This window comes from Capra hircus, chromosome 20 (assembly GCF_001704415.2).
Source record: "Capra hircus breed San Clemente chromosome 20, ASM170441v1, whole genome shotgun sequence".
Taxonomy (NCBI): Eukaryota; Metazoa; Chordata; class Mammalia; order Artiodactyla; family Bovidae; genus Capra; species Capra hircus.
Genome location: NC_030827.1, coordinates 18,463,051 through 18,489,341, shown reverse-complemented (window position 1 = coordinate 18,489,341; position 26,291 = coordinate 18,463,051). Strand labels below are relative to the sequence as shown.

The following is a 26,291-nucleotide window of genomic DNA, read 5'->3' as shown; positions in this document are numbered from 1 at the left end:
TGGATTTTCAGCATAAACTTACCAGCATATAAAATGAGTACAAATGTATGGTGGTTTGAACAGTCTTTGGCATTGCCCTTCTTTGGAATTGGAATGAAAACTGACCTTTTCAAGTCCTATGGCCACCACTGAATCTTCCAAATGTGCTGATATGTTGAGTGTAGCACTTTATCAGCATCACTGGATAGGGTGTTGTGCTGCAGTCCGCGGTGTTGCAAAGAGTCAGATAGGACTTAGCGACTGAACAAAAACAACAATCCTAGTCTTTGTAGTCCCAGCCTACTCCACCTTCCCTTTCTCTATGCTCCAATTTCTCCTTGTGGCTAAAAATGACTTGTTCACCTAGCTGGTAAGCGTATCTTTAAAAAAATTTTTTTGCCCTTCTCTAACAGGGTTCTGCCCCCCTTGCAGCTCTACTCTGTCTGTCTCTTGAGTCCCTGCTGTAACTGTCTTCTCTCCTCCCATAGCATCTACAGCCAACCCTCTAGTACATTGCAAATCAAAGCTGGCCAGTGGACTGGTGCTGATGTCCAAATGGTTTATTACCATTCTGACCCAAGGTTATTCCAGAAATCAAGTGCAAGTATTTGGAAATGTTTATGGCAGCTTGATATTTCAGTGACATTAAAGTATGTGATACTTGCTGAACAAGGTATAGACCAGTTTGGGTGTTGTTGAATTAATCTGGTGAGTCACATGTGGTGCAAACTGCACTTTAATCATGCGCAACAGGACCACGTATTGTCCCAGGACAGAGCCCAAACAAAGAACAATTCAATTGGCCTATCACCACAGATAATCTAAGGAGCACTGCTCTAACACAGTCAGGTACGCTCCTATCTTCCACCTTTTTTGATGTTGTTGGCTGCCTGAGACAACGCATGAATCTCAGTGAATAAATTAATAAGGATGTGAATGATAAGAAGCCCTAAAAGACATGAGATCTGAGCTACTTCTTAATGATTGGCAGGAACTGAGCACTTTGGGGTAACGAATGCATTGAGGAAGAAGTACAAATGAGAAAGAGCAAGAAAAGGTGGTGCACAGGCTGTGGACAGCTTTCAAAAGGCAATATATTATGCTGAAGCACAAAGACATAAAAGAACTTAACCACACAGTTCTGCTGGAGCCCCATCCCCTAGACCCCCACCCTCAAGAAACGCCCTCACCCCAGAAGCACCCTCTCAGTCCAGTGTGCAAGCCTTAGCAAAGTCAGGGGGAGCCTCTGAAGGATGTCTCTCAAACAAGTGTTGTGATCTAGCTGATGAAGGATGCATGTCAGGGTGTGAGCCTTAAAGGCAGGGAGACCAGTTAGGATTTAACTGCAATTTTCCCAGTGAGAAATGCTGAAAGGCCTAAACAAGGACACAGATGATCTGCTGACATGCCACGGTGGTAGAAACAAAGCCAAGGAAAATGTATGAGGCAATGCAGGAAGGGCTTGGTGATTCGCCAGACAGGATAGAGACTTAGGGTAGTGTGACTAAAGTGACTGGTTTGGTTGGGGTGACTATGTGCATGACAGTGTCACCAGAGGAGATAAGGAACACAGAAAGAGGAATAGGTTTAAGAGGCAGGGAATTAATACATTCCAATGTGACAAGCCTGTGTGACATTCAGGTCGAGATGGTTGCAGGCACTCGGGAGGGAGGTCAAGGCTGAAGACAGATACAGATTTGGGAAGCTTTCCTTCCCAGGTGGTGCTAGGGGTAAAGAACCCACCAGCCAATGCAGGAGATGTAAGAAACGTGGGTTCAATCCCTGGGTTGGGAAGATCCCCTGGAGAAGGGCACAGCAATCCACTCCAGTATTCTTGCCTGGAGAATCCCCATGGACAGAGGATCCTGGCGGGCTACAGTCCATGGGGTCGCAAAGAGCTGGACATGACTAAAGTGATTTAGCACATAGCACATGTCTAGATGGTGATTAAAATCAGTTATGGATGAATGAGAAAAAGAGTGGAGAATACTATCATTTAACAGGTAGGCTGAGGGAAGAAATCTCACAAAGAAGATGAAAAAGGAAGAGTCAAAAAGGACAGCTTGTGAAGGCTAGAGAAGAGGAAAGAGATGCAAGATCAAGCGTTATCATTCTGGTAAAACCTTAAGAATTTTTACAGTGAGAGGAAGAAACAATAGAAAGAAACAGGGAGGGTCAACCAAGGAATGTGTGGAGGAGAAATAGAAGGGATGGAGACACAGGCCAGCATGATGGCGAGTCTGGCAGGTCATCCTCCATGAAGGGCAAGAGAAAGGAGGACAGGTCATAGATGAGTTAATGCAGGGGAAGGAAGCCTTCCTGACACAAGCCTAAATTAGGGCCTTTCCTGTGTGCTCCAGTGACACCTGATTGCCTCACCATGTGCCACAATTGCCTAATTTACCCACCTGCCTGCGGCACTGTACTGAAAGTTCCAAGATGGCTTGGACTGTTCTGATCCTGCCCACCACTCTATGCCCAATGCCCAGCACAACACCTGGCACTAACTATGCCCCAATTCAAAGTTTAGCTGACTAGGACTTCCTAGCAGTCCTAGTGGTCCTTAACCACTGGTGGTCCAGTGGTTAAGAATCTATTTGCCAATGCAGGGGACATGGGTTTGATCCCTGGTCTGGGAAGATTCCACGTGCAACTAAGCCTGTACACCACCTTTACTAAAACCCGCATGCCTAGATCCTCTCCTCTGCGACAAGAGGAGCCACAGCAATGAGACGCCTGCGCACCTCAAGGAAGGGTAGCCCCCCACTTACCGCAACTAGAGAGAGCCCATATGCAGCAACGAAGACCCAACACAGCCAAAGATAAATAAACTGCTTAAAAAGTTCAGTTGACTAAATGGGGACAAAAAAATAGAAAGATTCACCAACAAAACCTTCCATTTTTATAGCAAGATAGGAGGTGAGGCTGATTAGTGAGATAAAATAGGGTTAGGGAGGAGGACTTTGGAGGGTGGCGAAAGAAAGAGGTTTTGTGGGGAGTAGAAAGTGAAAATCTTTCAAGGACAAGTTGAAAGCAGTGCTTCTCAGTCTCAGCTACATACTGAAATCACCCAGAGGACATTAAGAACTACTGGTGCTGGAGACCCACCCTGAACTTTCAGATTTAATTGGCTTAGACAGCCCAGGTGTTGAGATTTTTTTTAAAATTCCAAGAAGATTCTGTTATGCAGCCAAGGTTGAGAGTCACTGAGTGAAAGGATTAAGTAATGTTGGTCAGAGTATAACTGAGTCTGGAAACTATACATTAATAGATTATCAATTTACCTTTTTACCCAGCTTTCTGCAATACTGTTCAGCTGCCTGGGTATACGTTCAGAAGAAGACTATGGGGTTAATTTGGAGTTAGGGATTTGCCAGACAAACACAGAAGTAGAGAGCTGAGAGACTAAGGAAACATGAAGGTCTTTCTGAGAATAAAAGGGCTTCTTAGGTGGTGCCAGTGGTAAAGAACCCGCCTGCCAATTCAGGAGACATAGGAGATGTGGGCTCGGTTCCTGAGCCAGGAAGATTCCCTAGAGGAAGGCGTGGCAACCCACTCCAGTATTCTTGCCTGGAGAATCTCAGGGACAGAGGAGCCTGGTGGGTTACAGTCCATAGGGTTCCAAAGAGTCAAACATGACTGAAGCGACTTAGCACGCACACTATGAGTACAGTAGGGGAAGGGTGAGGGGAGGAGAGAAATAGGTAAAGGAGGTTAAGAGGTTAACTTGCAGCTACAAAATAAATGAGTCATGAGTATGATAGGCACTGTGTGGGGAAAAATCATCAGTAATTATGTAATATCTTTACATGATAATAGATGGTAACTAGACTTACCACAGTGATCATTACGAAATGTATGGAAATATCAAATCACTATGCTGTACCAGGAACTAACACAGTGTTGTAGGTCAATTGTATTTCAAAAACAAACAAAGTCATAGAAAAAGAGATCAGATTTATGGCTCAAGAGGCAAGAGATGTAAGGAGAGGATATTGGATAAAGGCAATCAAAGATATAAACATCTGGTTATAAGATAGATAAGAACTAGGGACGTAACACAACATGATAAATATAGTTAACAATGCTGTATGTTATATATACAGGAAAGTTGTCACAAGAGTAAGCCCTAAGAGTTCTCATCACAAGGTAAAATAATTTGTTTTTTAAAGTTTGTAACTATGAGATGATGGAGAACATTAAGAACTACTGGACTGCAGCCATGAAATTAAAAGACGCTTACTCCTTGGAAGAAAAGATATGACCAACCTAGACAGAATATTCAAAAGCAGAGACATTACTTTGCCAACTAAGGTCCGTCTAGTCAAGGCTATGGTTTTTCCAGTAGTCGTGTATGGATGTGAGAGTTGGACTCTCATCATGTTGGATGTGAAGAAAGCTGAGCGCCGAAGAATTGATGCTTTTGAACTGTGGTGTTGGAGAAGACTCTTGAGAGTCCCTTGGACTGCAAGGAGATCCAACCAGTCCATTCTGAAGGAGATCAGCCCTGGGATTTCTTTGGAAGGAATGATGCTAAAGCTGAAGCTCCAGTACTTTGGCCACCTCATGCGAAGAGTTGACTCATTGGAAAAGACTCTGATGCTGGAGGGATTGGGGGCAGGAGGAGAAGGGGACGACAGAGGATGAGATGGCTGGATGGCATCACGGATTCGATGGACGTGAGTCTGAGTGAACTCCGGGAGTTGGTGATGGACAAGGAGGCCTGGTGTGCTGTGATTCATGGGGTCTCAAAAAGCTGGACATGACTGAGCGACTGAACTGAACTGAACTGAACTGATGCTGGAGTCCCACCCTCAGATTTCAGATTTGTTCTGCAGAGTTCACTAAAGTTCACTGAAAAGCTCCCTAAACTTACTGAGGTCATCATTTCAGGATGTATAAGTCAAATAATTATACTGTAAACTTATACAGAGTTTATGTACGTCAATTGTATCTCAATAAAACTGGAAGGAAAAAATAAAGAAGGGGAGGTGTAAGAGAGGTGATGAACCAGAGACTATGGTTTGAAGAAGGGCTTTTAGAACTGATGATGTTTTTCTTGGCACATATCCAGGTCAAAAGTCCCAGAAATAGGCTATGAAAGCAGGCAGTTTCAGTGTGGTAGAGCTTATCACAGTTGGGTCAGACAATGAACTTTTTTCTGAGAAGGCTACTCCTAAGTTGGCTTCTGAAAGGGTTTTGAAGTTTCCCAGAGCAATAGCTGATGGGGAGATGCCAAATCAAGTCAGATGTCAAAGTCCAAAGCATGTGAGACTCAGGAGGAGAAGTGATGGACAAAGTGGGTTAAGAACAGCAGAGAGAGTAAAGCTGGAGAGGGAAGCATCCAAAAAAGGAGCATTGTGTTCTCTTCACATATGAAAATGAAAAAGGTAGTCTGCTTCAGATGCGGCAATGGCAAGACAGTGGAATTCTGGCCAGTCCATCCAAACACGGAGTAATTGAGAGTACAAAAAAATTCCTCCAGTCCTCTTACCCCTACATCAAATCCACCAGCAAATCCTGACAACACCCTCCTAAATAAATTCTGGAATCCAAGTCGCTTTTCACTTAACAGTGGTCCTCCCTTATCTGAATGACTGCAATAGCTTCTCAGCTGCTCTCCCTTATTTCACCTTTGTTCCTCTTCAATGTACTTAACACACCAAAGGATAAAACAAAATAAAATGAAAACCCTCACATCACTTCTCTGCTTAAAATGCCCCAATGTCTTCCCACCTCACTCACACTGAGTCAAAGTTCCTACAATGGCCTCCAAGGTCCGAAGTGGCCTTGACTACCTCTCTGACCTCTCCTTTTCTCACCTAGCCTCTTACACAGAGGGCATCAGCCACACTGGGCTCCTGGTCCTTTCCTGAACACTGCAAGAACATCTGAAACCACTGTCCCAACAGTGTGGAATTCTCTTCTTGCAGATACTTGTCATGATACTCCTTCACTTCTTTTGGATCTCTGCTAAAATGTCACGTTCATCACCCCACCACCATGGACTACCCTTTGTTGCTTTATTTTTCCCTGTAGCAGTTGTTATCATGATTTTTATATATTTCACCAATGTTCTATATGTATTTGTTTATTATCTGATTTCCGCTCACTCCCTAATAACACCCTGGAATATAAGCTCCTCGGGGTAAACAGGATCTTTTTCTGTTTTGTGTGTTGCTGCCTCTCCAGCACCTGAGATGATACCTGGAGTATGTCAGACAGGAAAGCATTTGTTGGATGGCTCGATGGACGGACTTTCTCATAAGGGATATATAGGCACGGGATGGGGAAGAGCCATGACTGTTATTTTTGGCAGGTGATGGCAATGAGGATATGACAGAGTTTGAACACGGTGGAAGAGGGCTTCAAAGAAGAAAAGACAGAGCAGAAGTGTGGTTGACAGCAGGAGGAGACAGCAGGAAGGCTGTGACGCCTAGCAAGGCATTTCTCTTATAGGCAGTAACCAAGAATCATGAGAGCAAGGGTGGAAGTCAACTGACCTCAAATCCCTCATCTTTGAGACAAGCCAGAATTAGCAGTAACAGGTTCAGTCTGGTTGCGGATGGGAATAGAGTATGGTGTCTTATCCGGGAAGGGAGATGGTACCCAGAGTAGGTGGGTAGGTCATGTGGATTAGCAACTCCTGGAGAGAACAAAAACTGTACCGGTCTCCCCCATTACAAATCAGAACATAGGAAAAGTATTATAACATACATGTACATAACAGCACACACCCACAACGTATACAGATAAGCTCACAAAAGGAAGAAAAACCAATGGTCCTCAAGAAGAAGTGTGTATAAGAAAAGTAACCAACAGTAAGATTAAATGAAATCATTGTGCTTTCTATTTCTGCATTTTGTTGTTGTTCAGTCACTAAGTCATCTCCGATTCTTTGCAACCCCAAGGACTGCAGCATGCCAAGCTTTGCTGTCCTTCACCATCTCCCAGAATCGCTCAAACTCATGTTTGAGCAGTACCATCCAACCATCTCATTCTCTGCTGTCCCCCTACAATTCGCTTATCCAGCCTAATCCAGGATTGCAGTGTTCCACAGAAATGAATATCAATAACCTCAGATATGCAGATGACACCACCCTTATGGCAGAAAGCAAAGAACTGAAGAGCCTCTTGATGAAAGTGAAAGAGGAGAGTGAAAAAGTTGGCTTAAAACTCGACATTCAGAAAACTAAGATCATGGAATCTGGTCCCATCACTTCAAGGCAAATAGATGGGGAAACAATGGAAACAGTGGGAGGGCCCCAAAATCACTGCAGATGGTGACTGCAGCAATGAAATTAAAAGATTCTTGCTCCTTGGAAGAAAAGTTATGACCAACCTAGACAGGATCTTAAAAAGCAGAGACATTACTTTGCCAACAAAGGTCCGTCTAGTCAAAGTGATGGTTTTACCAGTAGTCATGTATGCATGTGAGGACTATAAAGAAAGCTGAGCGCCAAAGAATTGATGCTTTTGAACTGTGGTGTTGGAGAAGACTCTTGAGAGTCCCTTGGACTGCAAGGAGATCAAACCAGTCCATCCTAAAGGAAATCAGTCCTGAATATTCATTGGAAGGACTAATGCTAAAGCTGAAACTCCAATACTTTGGCCACCTGCTGTGAAGAACTGACTCATTTGAAAAGACTCTGATGCTGGGAAAGATTGAAGGCAGGAGGAGAAGGGTTCGACAGAGGATGAGACGGTTGGATGACATTACCGACTTGATGGACATGAATTTGAGTAAACTCCAGGAGTCAGTGACAGAGAGGGAAGCCCGGCATGCTGTGGTCCATGGGGTCACAAAGAGTTAGACACGCTTGAGTGACTGAACTGAACTGTTTATGACCCTTTGGAGTGTAGCCCACCATGCTCCTCTGTTCATGGGATTTTCCAGGCAAGAAAAATGGAGTGGGTTGCCATTCCCTTCTCCAGGGGGTCTTCCCAACCCAGGAATTGAACCCACGTCTCCTGTGTCTCCTGCATTGCAGGTGGATTCTTTACTCACTGAGCCATCAGGGAAGCTCAAAACAAAGATTAGCCAAACTTAAAACAAAAAAAACTCCAGTAATCTTGCCTGGAAAATCTCATGGACGGAGGAGCCTGGTAGGCTGCGTCTATGGGGTCACAGAGTCGGACACGACTGAAGCGACTTAGCAGCAGCAGCAGCAGCAGCAGCAGCAGCAGCAGCAACACACAAAAAAATGTTATGAAGAAATGAAATATGACAGACTGATACGATTGGGTCAACAGATTCAGAAGACAGCAACACTAGGAGGGGAGTCAGAAAGTTCTAGAACATTTGAGAGGATCTGAGGGGCGAACAGTCCTGGAGGAGACGAAAGCAAGGGCAAAGGCTAGAGGCAGGGACAAACAGTATGTTGGAGTAATAGCAAGCAGAGTCAAGGAAGAGACTGATGCTAGACGACTCAGAGAAATGAGTATACAGGGTCCCGAGGCCTCAGTGAGAGAGTCAGAGTTTTTATTCTAGGTACAATGGGAAACCATCAAAGACTTTTTGTTGTTGTTGTATGATTATTTTTAATTATAAATAATAAAATACACATAAAATTTACCAACTAACCATTTTTAAGTGCATTGTTCAGTGGTATTAAGTACATTCATATTGTTGAGCAACCATTATTTCCATCCATCTTTGGAACTCTTTACATCTTATAAAACTGAAACTCTCATCAGAAGCTTTTAAGCAAAGCAGTGACATGATCTGATTTATGTGTTTAAAAATTAACTTGCTTGCTTGGTAGAGAACTGATGGTAGGCAGGCAGCAGGATCAGGAGTTTATTGAAGCAGATGGATTCAGGATACACTTTGGGGACATACCTGACATGATGGCTGCTAAATCGGATGTGAGCATGAGATACAGAAAGAAATGATGAGGGGAGCTGACTTTCAGATTTCTACATCTCCAGTGTCTAACTCACAGAAAATAGTCAAGGTTTATTTCATAAACTAGTGAATATTGATTTAACACTTAAAGCAGAAGTCATTTTTCCTAGAGAAACAGGAAAACAGAAATGAAAACTATCATGGATGAAGGTCACCTCTGTTCAGAGGCCTCGCTATTAGTGCTGTGTCCTTGCAACTTGGATAAATTCTACACAGTCAGTTCATGTAAACACTATACGCTTAATTCTAACATTAACATTAAAAGCTAATCCCTGTACATGTTTATAAGTGAAACTTTATTAAGCATTTTATATATTTTATTTCATGTCTCTCCTAAATCAATAGCCTTTGAGACTATGGTGCTGTGGGCTACTACTCCAGAAACAACAATGTATACATAGATTTGATGTTTTTGAGATGTTATGAACCCTCTAATGCCCATCCTTAGACTAATCTTAGGTCTAAAAAAGCTGCTTTACTTAGGATGAGTTGTTACTGTAATCATTATAAGAACCTAAACTTTATTAATTTAAGTTTGAATTTTGCAATAAGGAGCTCGTGATCTGAGCCACTGTCAGCTCCAGGCCTTGTTTTTGCTGACTGTACAGAGCTTCTCCCTGGTCTGCTGCAAAGAATATAACCAATCTGATTTCAGTATTGACCATCTGGTGATGTCTGTGTGTAAAGTCAACTCCTGTGTTGTTGGAAGAGAGTGTTTGCTATGACCAGTGCATTCTCTCGGCAAAGCTCTGTTAGCCTTTGCCCTGCTTCATTTTGTCCTCCAGGGTCAAATGTGCCTAGTACTCCAGGTATCTCTTGATTTCCTACTTTTGCATTCCAATTCTCTATGATGAAAAGACATCTTTTTTGGTGTTAGTTCTAGAAAGTCTTGTAGGTCTTCATAGAACCATTCAACTTCAGCTTCTTCAGCATTTGTGGTTGGGGCACAGACTTGGATTATTGTGATGCTGAATGGTTAAAAGGACAGAAACTGTAAGGATCTAACAGAAGCAAAAGATATTAAGAAGAAGAGGCAAGAATACACAGAAGAACTGCACAAAAATGGTCTTAATAACTGGGATAACCACAATGGTGTGGTCACTCACCTAGAGCCAGACATCCTAGAGTGGGAAGTCAAGTGGGCCTTAGGAAGCATTGCTCCGAACAAAGCTAGTAGAGGTAATGGAATTTCAGCTGAGCAATTGAAAATCCTAAAAGATGATACTGTCAAAGTGCTGCACTCAATTTGCTAGCAAATTGGAAAACTCAGCAGTGGCCAAAGAACTGGAAAAGGTCAGCTTTCATCCCAATCCCAGAGAAGGGCAATGCCAAAGAATGTTCAGATGTGAAAGTGTTAGTCACTCAGTTGTGTCTGACACAGGGACTGTAGCCCACCAGTCTCCTCTGTCCATGGGATTTCCCAGGCAAGAGCACTAGAGTGGGTAGCCATTCCCTTCTCCAGGGGATCTCCCCGACCCAAGGATTGAACCTGGGTCTCCTGAACTGCAGGCAGATTCTTCACCACCTGAGTCACCAGGGAAGTCTACAAGAATGTTCAAACTACCGTACAACTGTATTCATTTCACATGTTAGCAAGGTAAAGCTCAAAATCCTTCCAGCTAGGTTTCAGCAGTACATGAACTGAGAAATTTCACATGTACAAGCTGGATTTAGAAAGGGTAGAGGAACCAGAGGTCAAATTGCCAACATCCACTGGATGATAGAAAGCAAGAGAATTCCAAAAAAACATCTACTTTTGTTTCAATGACTATGTGAAAGCCTTTGATGGTGTGGATCACAACTAAGATTGCCATGAGAAAACCTTAGATATGCAGATGATACCACCCTAATGGCAGAAAGCAAAGAGAAACTTAAGAGTCTCTTGATGAAGGTGAAAGAGGAGAGTGAAAAAGCTGGCTTAAAACTCAACAGTCAAAAAACTAAGATCATGGCATCCAGTCCCACCACTTTATGGCATATAAATGGGGAAACAATGGAAACAGTGACAGATTTTATTTTCTTGGGCTCCAAAATCACTGCAGATGGTGGCTGCAGCCATGAAATTAAAAGATGATTGCTCCTTGGAAGGAAAGCTATGGCAAATCTAGACAAAGTATTAAAAAGTCAAGACATCACTTTGCTGACAAAGGTCCGCATAGTCAAAGCTATGGCTTTTCCAGTAGCCATGTACAGATGTGAGAGTTGGACCATAAAGAAGGCTGAGCATCAAAGAACTGTTGCTTTCAAACTGTAGTCCTGGAGAATATTCTTGAAAGTCCCTTTGACTGCAGAGAGATCAAACCAGTCACTGTAAAGGAAATCAATCCTGAATATTCATTGGAAGGACTGTTGCTGAAGCTCCAATACTTTGGCCATCTGATGGGAAGAACTGACTCACTGGAAAAGACCCTGATGCTGGGGAAAATTGAAGGCGGGAGGAGAAGGGGGCAACAGTGGATGAGATGATTGGATGGCATCATGCAACTCAGTGGATGGTGAAGGACAGGGAAACACTGTGTGCTGCAGTCCATGGGGCCACAAAGAGTTGGACATGACTTAGCAACTGAACAATAAAAGTTTATTAGCCTAACCCTGACGCCTTTGAAGAGATGCTTCAGAGTTTACCTTCATTACTGTCCATAATAAATTAGTTATCAAGAGCCAATATTAATATATGGGACTTTCTGAGTGGTCTAGTGGTTAAGATACTATTCTTCCACTGCTGGGGGCACAGGTTTGATCCTTGATCAGGGAACTAAAACGCCACATGCCACATGGCTGGGCCAAAAGGAAATAAACTTTACATAAAGAATCAATATTAAAGAATATTTTTCCATCTTTACCAAAACTATTATTGAAAGCATTATATTTACATGAAGTGATTCAAGATCCTTTTTATAAGAACCTACTTGATAAATAAATTCCTCCTATAATTCATTTCTAGGAGAAAAAATTGCCTTAAAAATTGATCTTTGGTGTTAAAAAACCAAACCAGTAGAGTTGTGATAATACCATCTTACTCTTTCATCTACTCCCAGCTAGAAGTTAAAATTTAGAGTTCCATTTATCATAATTCTGTCACCTAGATTTCCCCCTTCTGTGCTTGGATCTTAATATATTTATTGCGAGCATTTCAAACATTCTTTTTAATGTGGAATGTAAATTACATATTATCACGTACAAACTTTGTAACTGTCCTATTTCATAAGCATATTATCTGCCATCCTCCATGATTCTTTACTAAAGATGAGGAAATAGATTCTAAGGTCACACAGAATAAATGGCAGGCTGTGTAATCAGAATATCTGCATTCTAGACCCAGGTCCAGGCTTCCCTGGTGACTCAGATGGTAAAGAATCTGCCTGCAATGGGAGAGATCTGGGTTTGATCCCTGGGTTGGGAAGATCCCCTGGAGGAGGGCATGGCAACCCACTGCAGTATTCTTGCCTGGAAAATCCCCATGGACAGAGGAGCCTGGTGGGCTACAAAGAGTCGGACATGACTGGGTGACTAAGCACAGACGCAGGTCTGCCACTCACCCTGCAGTGACCTTAGCAGAAATCACCTAAATTTCTTGGAGTCTCAAATTTTCGTCTGTAAAATTGAGTTGAGATACACACTACTTAGGGTTACACTAAGAACTGAGATTATGCATGCAAAGAATTTCTTTTATGGCATGTACAAGCAAAGAAGGACACGGAGGAAAAACAGCAGCACATCCTTGTTTGGTAGTAAGGAAATGGTTAACAACCCATCCTTGCTCTGTCTACTGATGAAATAGTGAAAGATTGCAGGTCGACAGATTTTTTAGGGGGTGCCCAGAAAAGCAGTGGGCACCAACTCTCCTCCGACCTCACCCCATCCAGCCCCACAGATGCTACTTCCATGAGATTCTCAGGCAGTCACCTAAAGGTGATAAACTATGGCTAAGGACAGAGAATGAGTGTTAGGGCCTGTTAGATGAGCCAGCATGGGCTGGGCTGGATGGTTTAGCTGTGTTGGCTAAGATAATGTATTTTTCTTCTTTTACATTTTCAGTCATGGTTCAGGGTTAGGTTCTATAATTCATGGGCCTCAGAATGAGAAACATCACATTGCTTTGCGTTTCCCACTCATCACACAGGGGAAACGTAATCCTTGCCCTGGTCATGATGCACAGTAAAATCTACAGGACTAATTAATGTTGTTACTTACAGACAAGGATGGATGGGGCAATTTAGGGGCTTTAAACATTCGGTAGTGGGACTTCCCTGGCGGTGATTATGACTTTGCCTCCCAATGTAGGGCGTGCGGGTACAACCCCTGCTTGGGAGCTAAGATCCCACACGCCTTTGGGCCAAAAAAACAAAACATAAAACAGAAGCAATATTATAACAAATTCAATAAAGAATTTTAAGATGGTCCACATCAAAAAAATCTTAAAAAAACAGATTCAGTAGTGAAGTCACATTCAGAGTTAAGGTTAATGAAGATAAAATAATTAGCAAGTCAGAAAACCATTTAGACTCTAATCAGGAGAACTCATTTCTAGTCCCCACATTTTTATTTCCTAATTAAAAACATTGTTTTTAAATTGAAGTATAGTTGATTTACAATGTTGCATTAGTTTCAGGTGTACAGCAAAGTGAATTAGCCATACATAGACATATATCTACTCATTTTAAGATTCTTTTCCCACATAGGTCATTACATACTATTGAGCAGAGTTCCCTGTGCTATACAGTAAGGTCCTTATTAGTTATCTATTTTATATATAGTAATGTGTATACATCAATCCCAATCTCCCAGTTTAGACCTTCCCACTCTTCCCCCTGGTAACCATAAGTTTGTTTTTTACATATGTGACTCTGGTCCCACATTTTAAATAGGCTTATGGGCTTGACTGGACTTCCCTGGTGGCTCTGACGGTAAAGAATCTGCCTGCACTGCAGGAGACCCAGGTTTGATCCCTGGGGTCAGGAAGATCCTCTGGAGGAAGAAATGACAACCCATCCCAGTATTCTTGCCTGGAGAATTCCATGGACAGAGTAGCCTGGCGGGCAGAGTCGGAGATGACTGAATGACTAACACACACATAGCCTTGGCCAAATGACTTGTACTTGCTGGGCCTCGGTTTCCTCATCTGTAAAAGAAGTTGATCTAAAGGATCTCTAAGGTCCTTTACAAGTGCAAAACGCTTTAACATGTCTTTTAAAAGACATGCACATGTCCCAACAGAGTTTTCACTTCCTTGCCGCTTGGATAGATAAGTCTGGGAAGTATCCTGCGGGAAGGAGGCCTAGGCACCCACAGTAGTAGTAGTACCATCTTCATTGACACTCTTTGTACTGGCTGCCTCCCTTCCCCTGTCCCTGCTATTACTGCCAGGACCACCTCTCAAATACACTGCTTACAAAAAGAAAAACAATCTATATTAGGGCACGTGGGCACTGGAGCCCAGACTGAACTGGGTCTGATTTCCAATGCTGTGTCTAACCACATGATCTTGGACAAGTCACTCAACTTCTATATGCCTCAGTTTTCTTGTCTATACACTAGAAACACTACTATCCTCCTAGTAGGGCTTCTGTGAAGATTAAATAAGATAAGGCACGTTAGAATTCAGCAAAGTGCCTGGCATACAGCAAGTGTTCAATAAATGCTATTATTGTAAAATGTATTTTTATTTTTCACATTTTATGTTTGGTCTTTTTTCACTAACCTGTTATAATGTTTCAGAAAATAATTATCATACCACTATAACAAACATTTGAATCTAGAATAAATTATACCTTGCCTAATTCAACTTACCAACTTAATAACACTATGAAATTGATGAAGTTTAACTGATTCTAGCTAACTCTAGCCTTTGTATTTTTGCTTTCAATCTTTATAGAAGTCATGTAAGGGAGGTAGGAACCAGCTCTAGGTTCTATGTATTGGTTCATATTATTAAAATAAGCTTAAATAGTATATGGATACTAAAAGCTTAATTTAAAATAAGAAGTAGAGTTGAATATGTATTAGTATGGTATGCTAAGCAAAGTAAAAAAATCTACATGTACTCTGCTTTTTACAATCTAAATGGCAAAGTTCCACTAGTCTTTATTAATGAGGTGCATTATATACCTACAGAGGCAAAGGTTCTGACAATCTACTATGTAACAGCATAAATGATTATAGTCTAACAGCTGGAATTTAAAAAAAAATACTGCTGCAATTTTGACTAGTTCCGGTTGATTAATCAAAAAAAAATTGTTTGAAGAATCAAAAATTATATATATACCATAAATATGTACTTTATCTTTAGACATATTAATAGGCACTAAGTTCCCAGTTTTCCAAAGTAATTTCAAGATTTCCCTTGAGGAAGAATTCCTGCCCAATATTTTTCTCACATAAACCATAGTCAGAATTTATTTTCTACAGTTCTAACTTTTAGTGTTCTATGTGGACTGAAAACTAAGAAACAAAAAGAAAACAAACAGAAAAAAATTGCAAACCAAGCTTAGGATATTATCTCTCAAGCTTTCAAAATCTTCTCTCCAATTCTTTACAGTTCTCCTACCTACTTTTTAAGTCACTCGCTTTAAAGGAAACTTTCCAAAGAATACAACATTCTCTTCATAGGAATAATACTCCTTCCTTTTGTACTTTTATAGATTTACACACATTTAAATTGAGAGTCCCTTGGACTGCAAGGAGATCCAACCAGTCCATTCTGAAGGAGATCAGCCAGGGATTTCTTTGGAAGGAATGATGCTAAAGGTGAAACTCCAGTACTTTGGCCACCTCATGCAAAGAGTTGACTCATTGGAAAAGACTCTGATGCTGGGAGGGACTGGGGGCAGGAGGAGAAGGGGATGACAGAGGATGAGATGGCTGGATGGCATCACTGACTCGATGGATGTGAGTCTGAGTGAACTCCGGGAGATGGTGATGAACAGGGAGGCCTGGCGTGCTGTGATTCATGGGGTCGCAAAGAGTCGGACACGACTGAGCGACTGAACTGAACTGAAATTACCTAATCACGATAACAAGCATCAGTTCAGTTCAGTCGCTCAGTCGTGTCCGACTCTTTGCGACCCCATGAATCGTAGCACGCCAGGCCTCCCTGTCCATCACCAACTCCCGGAGTTCACTCAGACTCACGTCCATCGAGTCAGTGATGCCATCCAGTAACAAGCATAATTGACACCAATAGGCTTGCAATAAAGACAGTCACTGACCCAGTTGTAGGAGCAGGGAACAGGCTACTAGAAGGCCATATTCACATCTGGGCAGCATTTGGTGTGTTTTATGGAGAAATGAACACGGGCTCATGGGGTCAACCAGTTAGGTGTCAAGAGGATTATCTTTATATTAGAATGTGTGCATGCTAAGTCGCTTCAGTCGTGTCCGACTCCGTGACGCTAAGGACTGTAGCTCGCCAGGCTCCTCTGTCCATGGGATTCTCCAGGCAGGAATACTGGAGTGGGTTGCCATGCCCTCCTCCACGGGCTCTTCCTGACCCAGGGATCGAACCCCTGTCTCTTATGTCTCCTGCATTGGCAGGCAGGCTCTTTACCGCTATTGTCAACTCGGAAGCCCCATATTAGGATGAATCATATGTAACTGCCAATATCCAAACAGTTTTTCCTAGAGAAATGTCAACTGAATATGTTCAACCTAATATAGTTCTATTTTTTAATTATAAAAATATTGATTATACTTAATGTTTAATATTACATCTATTACCCCCTTTCTCCTCCCTTTGAACAATGAACAGTGATTCTTACACTTCACTTTTTAAATTCCACATTTGCTCAGGAATAAGTTATTCTATAAGCAGTCACTTGAGGTTGGTTTCCTAAGAATGTGATTTCTATTTTTCTTCTTTCTCCAGGTTAAAGTCTCACTGGTTAGAATTTCAAAGAAAATTTTCAAAGACTGAAGGTATAAGAATATGCCTTGCAGCGAATCGCAGGATAAAAGCGGAGGGACTAATGTGTGAGGTCAGCATTAGTTTGCTCCTCAGACACACATCTTTGGGCTTGTAGGATCCAGCACAGCACTGTCTGCCTAGAGAAGGCAGGGACCAGTAAGAAGAGGACTGAGCGGAGAAGCCCTGGACCCCGTGAGATACAAGCAGCCTTTCCTTCTCATCTGTCCGTGTTACGCCATGTAACTGTAACAAGCAAACAAATACATCGTAAATGTGCTATTAAGACAAAAATCCCACAATTTGGGATGGAAAGGAAGAAGACGAAGGAATGGGGGGCTGTATTTAGATGAGGGACAATTTGCCAAACCCTCTTTCTCTTGTTCTCGTATTTCTACCACCGACCCTAAAAAGTCTAAAATAAGGTTTATGTTTATGGTTGTCCTTAAGTATTATTAAGTATTAGTCACTCAGTCCTGTCTGACTCTTTACGATCCCGTGGACTGTAGCCCGCCAGGCTCCTCTGTTCATGGGATTCTCCAGGCAAGAATACTGAGTGAGTTGCCATTCCCTTCTCCAGAGGATCTTCCTGACCCAGGGATCGAACTAAGGTTTCCGGCATTGCAGGCAGATTTTTTTTTTTTTTACCATTTTAGCTACTTGGGACCTCACAAAACTAGTGTTGGATATTAGAACCCTAGTGGCTTAAGAGACACCCTCTAAATTATCAACCCACAAAGTTAGTATACTAAGGCAGAAGAGCCTGAATGTTGTAACTATACTTGGGTTTAAATCCTGGCTGCACACTTGTAACCCTGGACCCTTGCTGAGCACAATTTCTGCTTCTTCACTTGAGCACCTTTCTTCACTTTTCTGCATCCATGTATGCTGTGAGGATTCTGGTACAGACCTTGCTGTCTTCAGACAATTCATGAGAAAAATGCACAGAAGTGCCTGACTGCAACTATTGACTGATACCTAAAAGATGCTCAAACTTTTCCCCTCGTAATCGTTAGCAAGAGCGTGCATTCTATAAGCATTTGGCACAAGCTCATTTTCTGTTCCCAAATCATTGCGGAAGGGAGCTGTCCTTTCCAGGGTCAGACAGAGAAAAGAGATAAAGCTCCACAGGAGAGGGAGAGGTTCTAGAATGATGAAGTTGCAAGTGCAGAGGGGTGCTTTTGAAATACCAATACCAACAGGTCCCTTCCATTCTTAAAAGGCTCCAAAGCCCGCTCCCCCCACCCCATTGCCTGTATGACAAAATCCAAAATTTTTACTAGGTGAAATGCAGCCTTCAGTAAGCCGAGCACGCTTAGCAACCTCCTATCACACCCTGCTCTGCAGTGATTTTTACAGTGTTTCCAGTTCTCTGAATGCACCACAGCCTGAATTCGACTTCCAGCCCTCAGCCCATTTCTCTACTCCAGTGTTCCTTCTTTCGGCTCAGGAGGGCAGTTCTGCCTGCCTTCCCATTTGGCTTCCCCCATGCTCTGTCTCTGTTAATCACAGTTTTTCACACTGTACTGTATTTACCTCCCTTGAACCCACACAGACCTGGACGAGCTTCAGCATCCTGCCCAACCACTCTGCCTGATGCAAACCTAACACTCAGATGTTTATTGAATTTGAACTTCTGCAATTCCCAAATTTTGGCTGAGTTTGACTCTATAGTTAATCTTGGAGGAAACAAAGGAGCTGGGCTGCTGGTGGTTAAGGCCTGTGGCTGCTTCTCCAAGTGGATGCAGATTTGTCTTTAACAAGGTAGTCATACAAGTTATATGTTATATGGTAACTTAGTTCATCTGAATAATGGAAATATCTATCTCTTTGGACATATTTATCACCAAGAAAAAGGATAATTTTATTTGTCAAGGCAATAACATGCGCTTTTGATATATCTAAATCAGTTTGATTCAGTCGCTCAGTCGTGTCTGACTCTTTGTGACTCCATGGACTGCAGCACACCAGGCTTCCCTGTCCATCATCAACTCCCAGAGCTTGCTCAAACTCGTGTCCATTGAGTTGGTGATGCCGTCCAACCATCTCATCCTCTGTTGTCCCCTTCTCCTATCTAAATCAATTAGGAGTAATTAAAAATCTCAATTTTTAAAAAAGACTGATCCTATAAAGTGCATGAGTGTTCAGTTTTTCATAATGTGAGTAGTCCAAATTGGACGAGTCCAATTTGTGTTTATGGGATGCTTCTTTCCCTGGTTTATGATGTATTTTATTGAAATTGAAGATCAGTTCTCAATTTAACATGCTGCTACATATCAGTTCAGTTCAGTTCAGTTCAGTCACTCAGTTGTGTTCGACTTTTTGCGACTCCATGAACCGCAGCAGGCCAGGCCTCCCTGTCCATCACCAACTCCCAGAGTTTACCCAACTATATATACAAAGGCTCCAAAATTCTTCCATATTCTAAAGCTGATGTTTGCACATGTAGCATACCAAGAAGAATAAACAAACAAATTAGAAAAAGTCTTATTTCTTCAACTCAAATAGTAATTATCTGAAGACAGAGGCTTTCTTTTACGTACATTCCATTGCCTACCATAAAGAAACAAATCCCAATTTGTACAATGACATATCTGCAAAGGTAAGCATTACTGCAATGTGAGTTGTTTATAATTATTGCTAATACACCTATCCAACAACAGAGGATTAGTTAAGGAAATCATAATTATTGGAATAAATGCAATAGGAGTTTTAGAAATTATAAGAAAATGCTTACTATATATTACAAGGAAAATGTAAAATATTAAAACTCTATATGTAGTATGATAGAGGAAAACATGTATTTTAAAAAATGAGAGAGATAAAGGTAAAATGGCAAAATGTTTACTGTGGTAGAATCATGCAGAAATTCTCTTTTTGGCTCCCCAGTCTCACCACTTTGACACCTTCCAATTTTCTTTTCTCCTCACCTCAGACCTCCCCAAGGACAGCCAGTTCTTCTTCAACAATGCCTTTCGGGATCAATCCAGGCCCACATCACCTTACACAGAGATTTTGAGAAAAGATTCCCATTTAGCCTATCTTCAGAATATCCAACTATCATATCTACTGTCAGAATAAGACAGTTATTCTACTTCTAAATTATCTACTGTGGTAATCTCTTCTTTTATGTTTTCTGCATTTTTATTATGTGTTATATTTGTCAGTAAAATTGGGGTTTTCATGTAACTCACTGTGGTTTCATCTCTTGTTTTGCTAGGATAAGGTTAGGATTCATGATTCTCTGTTGACATGGTCCTTATTCATTACACTTCTAAGTGGAATGTTTAGCCAGGATAGGTGGGTTTCTGTCTGCAGCAATGTAGCTGACAGAGGCCAACTCCTCTTCTTCTGCATTGTCTGCCAGCTCCCCCATGTTTATTGAAACAAACTCCTTAACATTCTCTAAAACCCAGCTTAAAAAATTTTAAGTTTTCTATCATCATCCAACCCACCCAGTATATGCTACCTTAATTCATCTTGCATCGTATTCTGCAAGCATTTATCAAGCTGATACTAGTTGCAAGGCTTGAAAAATTAGCCTTACTTTGTTTACAATCTTTCTATGGACCATGACTATTGATGGAAGAAGCTAATCAACAACAAAAAATGATATAAGTGATAAACAAATGTTCAGGAGTGGGGAAGAGGGAGACTAGTAAAGAGAAGAGGGGAACAGAGGTGAGAATGAGGAAGGCTAGAAGGAAGAGACAAGGTAAAAGCTGAAAAGAGGTTTCCAATTGAAAAAAGTGTAATCTGAGACACGACCTCTGGGTTTTGCACCTGGGTGACTATGATAAAGGGGAGGGAGGCTAATATAACTAACTGGTGTTAACTAGAAATGCTTTGCAGCAAAGCAAGACAAATCCAAATGAAATACAGTAAGTCCCCTACAAACGACCAAGTTCTATTCCAAGACTGTGTTCGTAAGTCCAACAGAGTTAGCACTATATTGTAATAGGTTTATAATACTTCTCACACAAATAATACATAACAAACACAAAAAATAAAGAAAACGTGTACAGTTGTACAACAGCTGGCATCAAGTGAACAGGCAAGACGAGTCACTGACTGGAGGAGGGAGAAGAGATAGGAGATGATAGAACTTGAAGGGTCATCAGCAAAAGGAAATGGAGAGCAAGCTGCTATTTCATTCACACCTGATGTTGACGGCGCAGACTGCGGTTTCCTGCTGGAACCAGATGCACACTTGCACCTTTGAAAGTTCACAATCGGGAAGGTTCTTCATATGAGGGGGACTTGCTGTATTACAATATACACTAAAACTGAATAAGATCCATGGAAACCACAGAATTTAAGGCGAGTAAGTAGCAGTGATAACCTAAGTAACAAAATTCTATGAAAAGGAAACCTAAATGAGTACCTTTGTACACAAGAAGGAAAAAAGGAACCAGAGAATGAGAGCCTGGTCAGTGAAGCATGAAACAGCACAGGACTTCAGGAAAGTCAGAAAGAAAGGAACTCTAGGTGAGTGGGTACCCACAGTGGTTGTTACCAGCCTCAGACCCCTGAGTTGGCATCTCAGTTGCAATCTCCTCCAGCTACTTGTGTGCCTTTGGGCAAGTTCCTGTGTCTCAGTTCCCCTATCTGAAAAAGCATCATGTTTTCATTTATTTACTCCATAGGGCTGCTGTGAGAATTAACAGATTTGATACAAGTTCTTAGAACAGTGCCAGGCCAAGAAGCATTCAATACATGTCTGCCACTGGGGGTGGAGGGGATTTTTTGTTTTTAATCCTCAGTGACCTAGAGGGGAACAATTTCAAGCCAGAAGTAGAAACAAAAACTACAAAATAAGGGAATTAACAGTCAAGGGAATTGACAGGAAGGGAATTAACAGTCAAACGATGGGCAAGAAGACTGGGGACAATCAAAAGTTGATGACTCTTTCAAGGCAGTGAAACAGTAAGAGCGAGAAAGAGTAACCTGAGAATATAGGGTTAAGTGAAAAAGCTTTTCGAGGGAATAGATCAGTAAAAGGAAAAAGGCTTGGTCGCCAAAACTATTCTTCAGTCGTTGTGGCACTTGTTTTCCCCAAGCTGGACAGGGGTAGAGACCAGATCCTTCCTGTCCCAGCCTTCCCTAGGGAGCTCTAACGAACGCTCCCTTGGCATCCGGTAAGTTTGAATCAGCGCTGGTTGATTAGGGGGGAAGGCCCATTTTCTAACCAACGATACCTCGGAAGATGAAACAACAGGCTTTCCGATTTCCATCTCCGGCACGACCTGTTCTACCGCTCTGTACTCATCACTCTCCTCAGCCAGCAGCCGCTGCCGGGACAGGATGCAGTTCAGGGAGCCAAAAAGGCAGCGCCCGCTGCAAGAGCAGCGCCCCGAGTTAATTCTGGCCTCGAGGACACAAAAGCACCCCAGAGGGGAAAGAAGCAGAAAGAAAGGGGCTCGGCCAGGCGGGGCAGGGGTAGGCTGTGGCGAGCAAGGCCAGATCCCGGAGCTGGGAAAATGACCTCGGCGGTCAAGGTCGAGGAGGTCCCTCTTCCTCCCCGTCCCACCAGCAAGCACCTTTGTCCTCTCGCCTGGAACAGCGGGGCCCAGTCCCCAGGGAAAGCTAGGGGAGGGCTCAAAACCCAGGGACGGCGGGGACCACCGTCCCTGTGCGATGTTGGGGGGGGTGAGTAGGGGGGCTCCCAGGGAGGGCGCAGGTGAGCTCCGCGGCCCCGCCCGCCAGCGGGAAGGGCTTGGACCCTGGGCACTCCCCGGCGTCGCGGCCGCAACTTCCGAAGCGCCCCCCAGAGTCCAGGCAGGGCCTGGCCGGGCTCCCGACTCTTCCGGACCCGGATCCCACTCCTCGCGCGCCGCGCCCAAGTTCCTTCCACTAGGCTGCCCTCGATCGCCCGGTCCTGGGGTCCTCTCCCTCTCCTCCCCCATCCCTCCTCCTCTGCGTCCCGGAAAAGTTAGGCCCCGGCCCCCCGGCTCGGAGCCCCGCACTCACCCCTCGAGGAGCGGAGCCGAAGCGCCTGGGCGCGCGAGCAGAGGGCGGCGGCGAGCGGCGGCGCGAACGCGGAGCTCCTCACAGCGGCCCCTGCTGCCCTGGCCGCAGACCAAGCTGGGAAAGGGGCGGAGGCGGCCGGGGTGTCACCTGCCGGCTCTCCCACCCAGCCGCGTGACGCCGCGCAGCGCCGCCCCCTGCCCGCCCTCCGCGGCCGCCAGGTACCCGCGAGGGGGCGCGGGGAGGAGCCGCCCGCTGGGAAGGACCCGCTGGGAGGTGCGCGCGGCCTCGGGCGCCCCTCCTCCGCCTGGCTCGGCGCCCCGCCGCTCGCCTTGCGACTGGGACCGGGGACCGAGGGTTGCTCGGGAAGATCGGTTCTGACCTCTGGACAATTCTTTTTGAGCACAGATGTCATCACCTGAGGTCGTGTCAAGGCTTAAATAATAAAGGCTTAAATGATGTGAAAACTGTTGTCAAGCATGACTCAGGATTAAGTTGCAGAAAAATCTGAAATGAGGAAAACCTGGCCGAGGATGAGGCTGGCGGCGGAGTGGTAGGAAAAAAAGGGAGTTCTCGCTCCTGAAAAGGCTCTTTCAGAGGGTTAATTCATTGTCTAAAATGGTGACCAGACCCGACGGCCGTGAGAGGCCCAGTGCGGGTCAGCTTCACCCCTACTTATTAAAAACTAGAGTTGCGGCGAATATGGGGGAGCGAAGAGGGCTATTAGAGCAATGAAGAGGAAATCCTATATAATCTAAGTTAACTTTCTTGTTCTGATTAGTAACCGCAGCTGCTGCAGCCAGCACACTCCAGCACATTGACTTCTCCTTATCCTGGACTGGACTGAATGGTGGGGTGAGGATGAATGTTAGGCTTGCCTTGCTTTGTGTCTGATCTTGATCCTCCTAACCACTGTCATGTCTGGAAATCCTGGCATCAATATCTGGAAGGTAAAATAAGAATCCTAAGAAGTTAATTATTGTGGAGGCAAAAACTCAAGAAGGAGAATTGAGTTGTCTTCTAGAAGCCGGAATGTAGCAGGAGGGGCTGAAATCCTGATCCCGGCACTTCACAAGCATGGTCTGTGAGTTTCTGCTGTGAGTTTTAAGCATGAAATCATTGCCGGAAGGTCCAGACTACCCAGGAGGAAGGGGAGGGAGAAAAAGCATGTTTCACTCAGGTACAGGTGTGGCCTTCCACCACCTAATCCTACTGCATCAACAGGAGATTTTAAAGATTTTATACAAAATGTTGAGAGCCCTTGTAGTAGCCAGTAGGGAACATGAAAGCTCAAATTTAAGAGAATCCCAGCTTCAGCGAAACTAAAGGCAATGGAAATAAAATAATATTATTAATCATTTAGATATTCTTGCTTCTTGATTATAGTGATTCTGAAGCCTGGAATTCTTTGTTAAAATAGGTTATTAAGTATTAGAGAAGCTAAAGATTTCTCCTTCTGTTTAGATAAACTTTGCTTTCATCATAAGAACATGCCGTTTAATAGACGTGGCTACTGGGAACTAGAGACAATTGCTTAACAATATTTGCTTTTGTGTTTATCACTATCTAACTACCTATGTATAATTATGAAATTTCAAGTACACAAAAAGGTCAAGTGGATTCATTCATTTAACATATATATTCAGTGCTTTTAAGTTCCAGGCTCTGGAGATTCAACAGATAACAACAACAACAAAAATTCTCTGTTCTTGTGGAATGTACCCTCGCTTACCTCATTCTAGTTGGGGATGACATACCACAGAGAACTAAACAAGTGAAATACAGCTGTCATGTTATGGTCAGTGCTGCCAAGAAAAATAAAGAAGGGAAAGGGATAGGGGCTTTTGGACATAGGGAGTTGGAATGTTAAAGTAGCTATGGAAGTCCTCAGCTGAAGGAGGCATTTGAGCCAAAATTGTAAAAAGATAAGTGGCAAGGTTGTGTGTCTATCTGGGTAACAGCATTCCAAACAGTGGGACCTATGAGGCTAATGGTATGGGCGAGCATCAGATGATCAAGTTCACAGAATAGCAAGGATGCCAGAGTGGTTGAACCTCAATAAGTGAGGCCAAAGGGTCAAGGGAAGCATTCTGAGTAAATATGTGACATCATGTAACTGAAGTTTTTAGAGGGAGCACAAAGACAACTCTTTTGAAAGTAGGGCAGGAGCAGGATGGGAAAGGTAGAGGCAAGTTGGTAATTAGGAGGCTCTTTCAACATCCAGGTGAGAGAGAAAGGTGGCTTGCACCTGCTTGACTGGGAGTGGTTAGAGAGAATCAAAATTTTAAAATATATTCTAGGGAATTCCCTGGTGGTCCAGTGGTTAGGACTTCACCCTTTCACTGCCAAGGGCCCAGGGCCAATCCCTGATTGGGGAACTAAGATCCTACAAGGCAAAAACAGAAAAACTATATATATATATATAGTTATAAGTGTGTATATATATATAGTTATATATACTATAGTATACTATATATACTATATACTATATACATATACACACACACACTGAAGGTAATATCAAAAGGATTTCCAGGGGAGCTGGCATGCAGTGTGAAGGGCGGGGGGAGGTCGACTGGAGGTCGACTCCAGGGTGTTTGTAGCTGGAAGGAAAGAGCTGCCATTTACTAAGAAAAGAGGGACTGAGAGAAGACTGTTGGGAGGGGACTGTTTGTGGGACTGATTTAAGACACCCATTAGATATCCAAGTGGAAGTGTCAAGTAGGAAGTTGTTTCTACCAGTCTGGAGTTCAAGAAAGAGGTCTGGCCTGGCTGTATAAATTTGGGAGAAATCAGCTTTCACACGATATTTAATGGTCTGAGAATGGCTAAGAGCACCACAAAGGGGACTAGAGAAGAGATTTTAGAACTTCATACTGGGGTACCTCACCTTTAAGCGGTCAGAAGTGAGAAGGAACAGTCCTGAGACTGGAGTAAAATCAGAAGAGTGTGGTCTCCTGGCAGGCAATCATATGAGTCGGCTATTGCCACACAACAGTTCTGCATGACAAATCACTTCAAAATCCATGCCTTATAGCAATATACCTGTCCTCATACCTGCAAGTCAGCAGGCTGGTTGAGGTTCCGTGGACCTAGATGAATGGCTCTACTTTAGGCTGCACATTTAGCTTCAGTTTGTTCCAAGTGTGTTATTTCTGGAGCTCAGAATGAAGAGTCAGTAGCCACAGGGAAAAGGTCTTCCCACGGTAGATAACTGGAGTACAAGAACCAGTCCAAAACACGCATGCTCCTGGGGACTCTGCTCACATCAAGTCTGCTAATATTCCATTGGCTGGAGTAGGTCACATGGGTAAATCCAACATCAGAGGGGAGTGGGGAACGTATTCAACCCACAGTGGAATGGTGAGAAGAAAGATTATTTGCTTAAAAAAAACTAAACTTTTGTCACAGCAAGGGAAGTGATCAACTGAGAATGAGAAATTGGTCCTTGATTTAGCAATACGGAAGTCATTGGTTAACTGTGACCAAAAAACAGGTCTGGAGGAACAGAAGGAGCAAAAACCCAAAAGAGATGAG

General features: G+C 43.2%; 1 protein-coding gene across 1 annotated transcript in view; it reads right to left on the bottom strand.

Moving 5' to 3' along the window:
- ELOVL7 (ELOVL fatty acid elongase 7) overlaps window positions 1-22,914 on the bottom strand; it is an 81,342-nt gene extending 58,428 nt beyond the window's left edge. The window contains exon 1 of the mRNA XM_018065758.1: window positions 22,758-22,914. The gene's annotated coding sequence lies outside the window, so the exon portion shown is untranslated. The remainder of the gene's footprint in view (window positions 1-22,757) is intronic.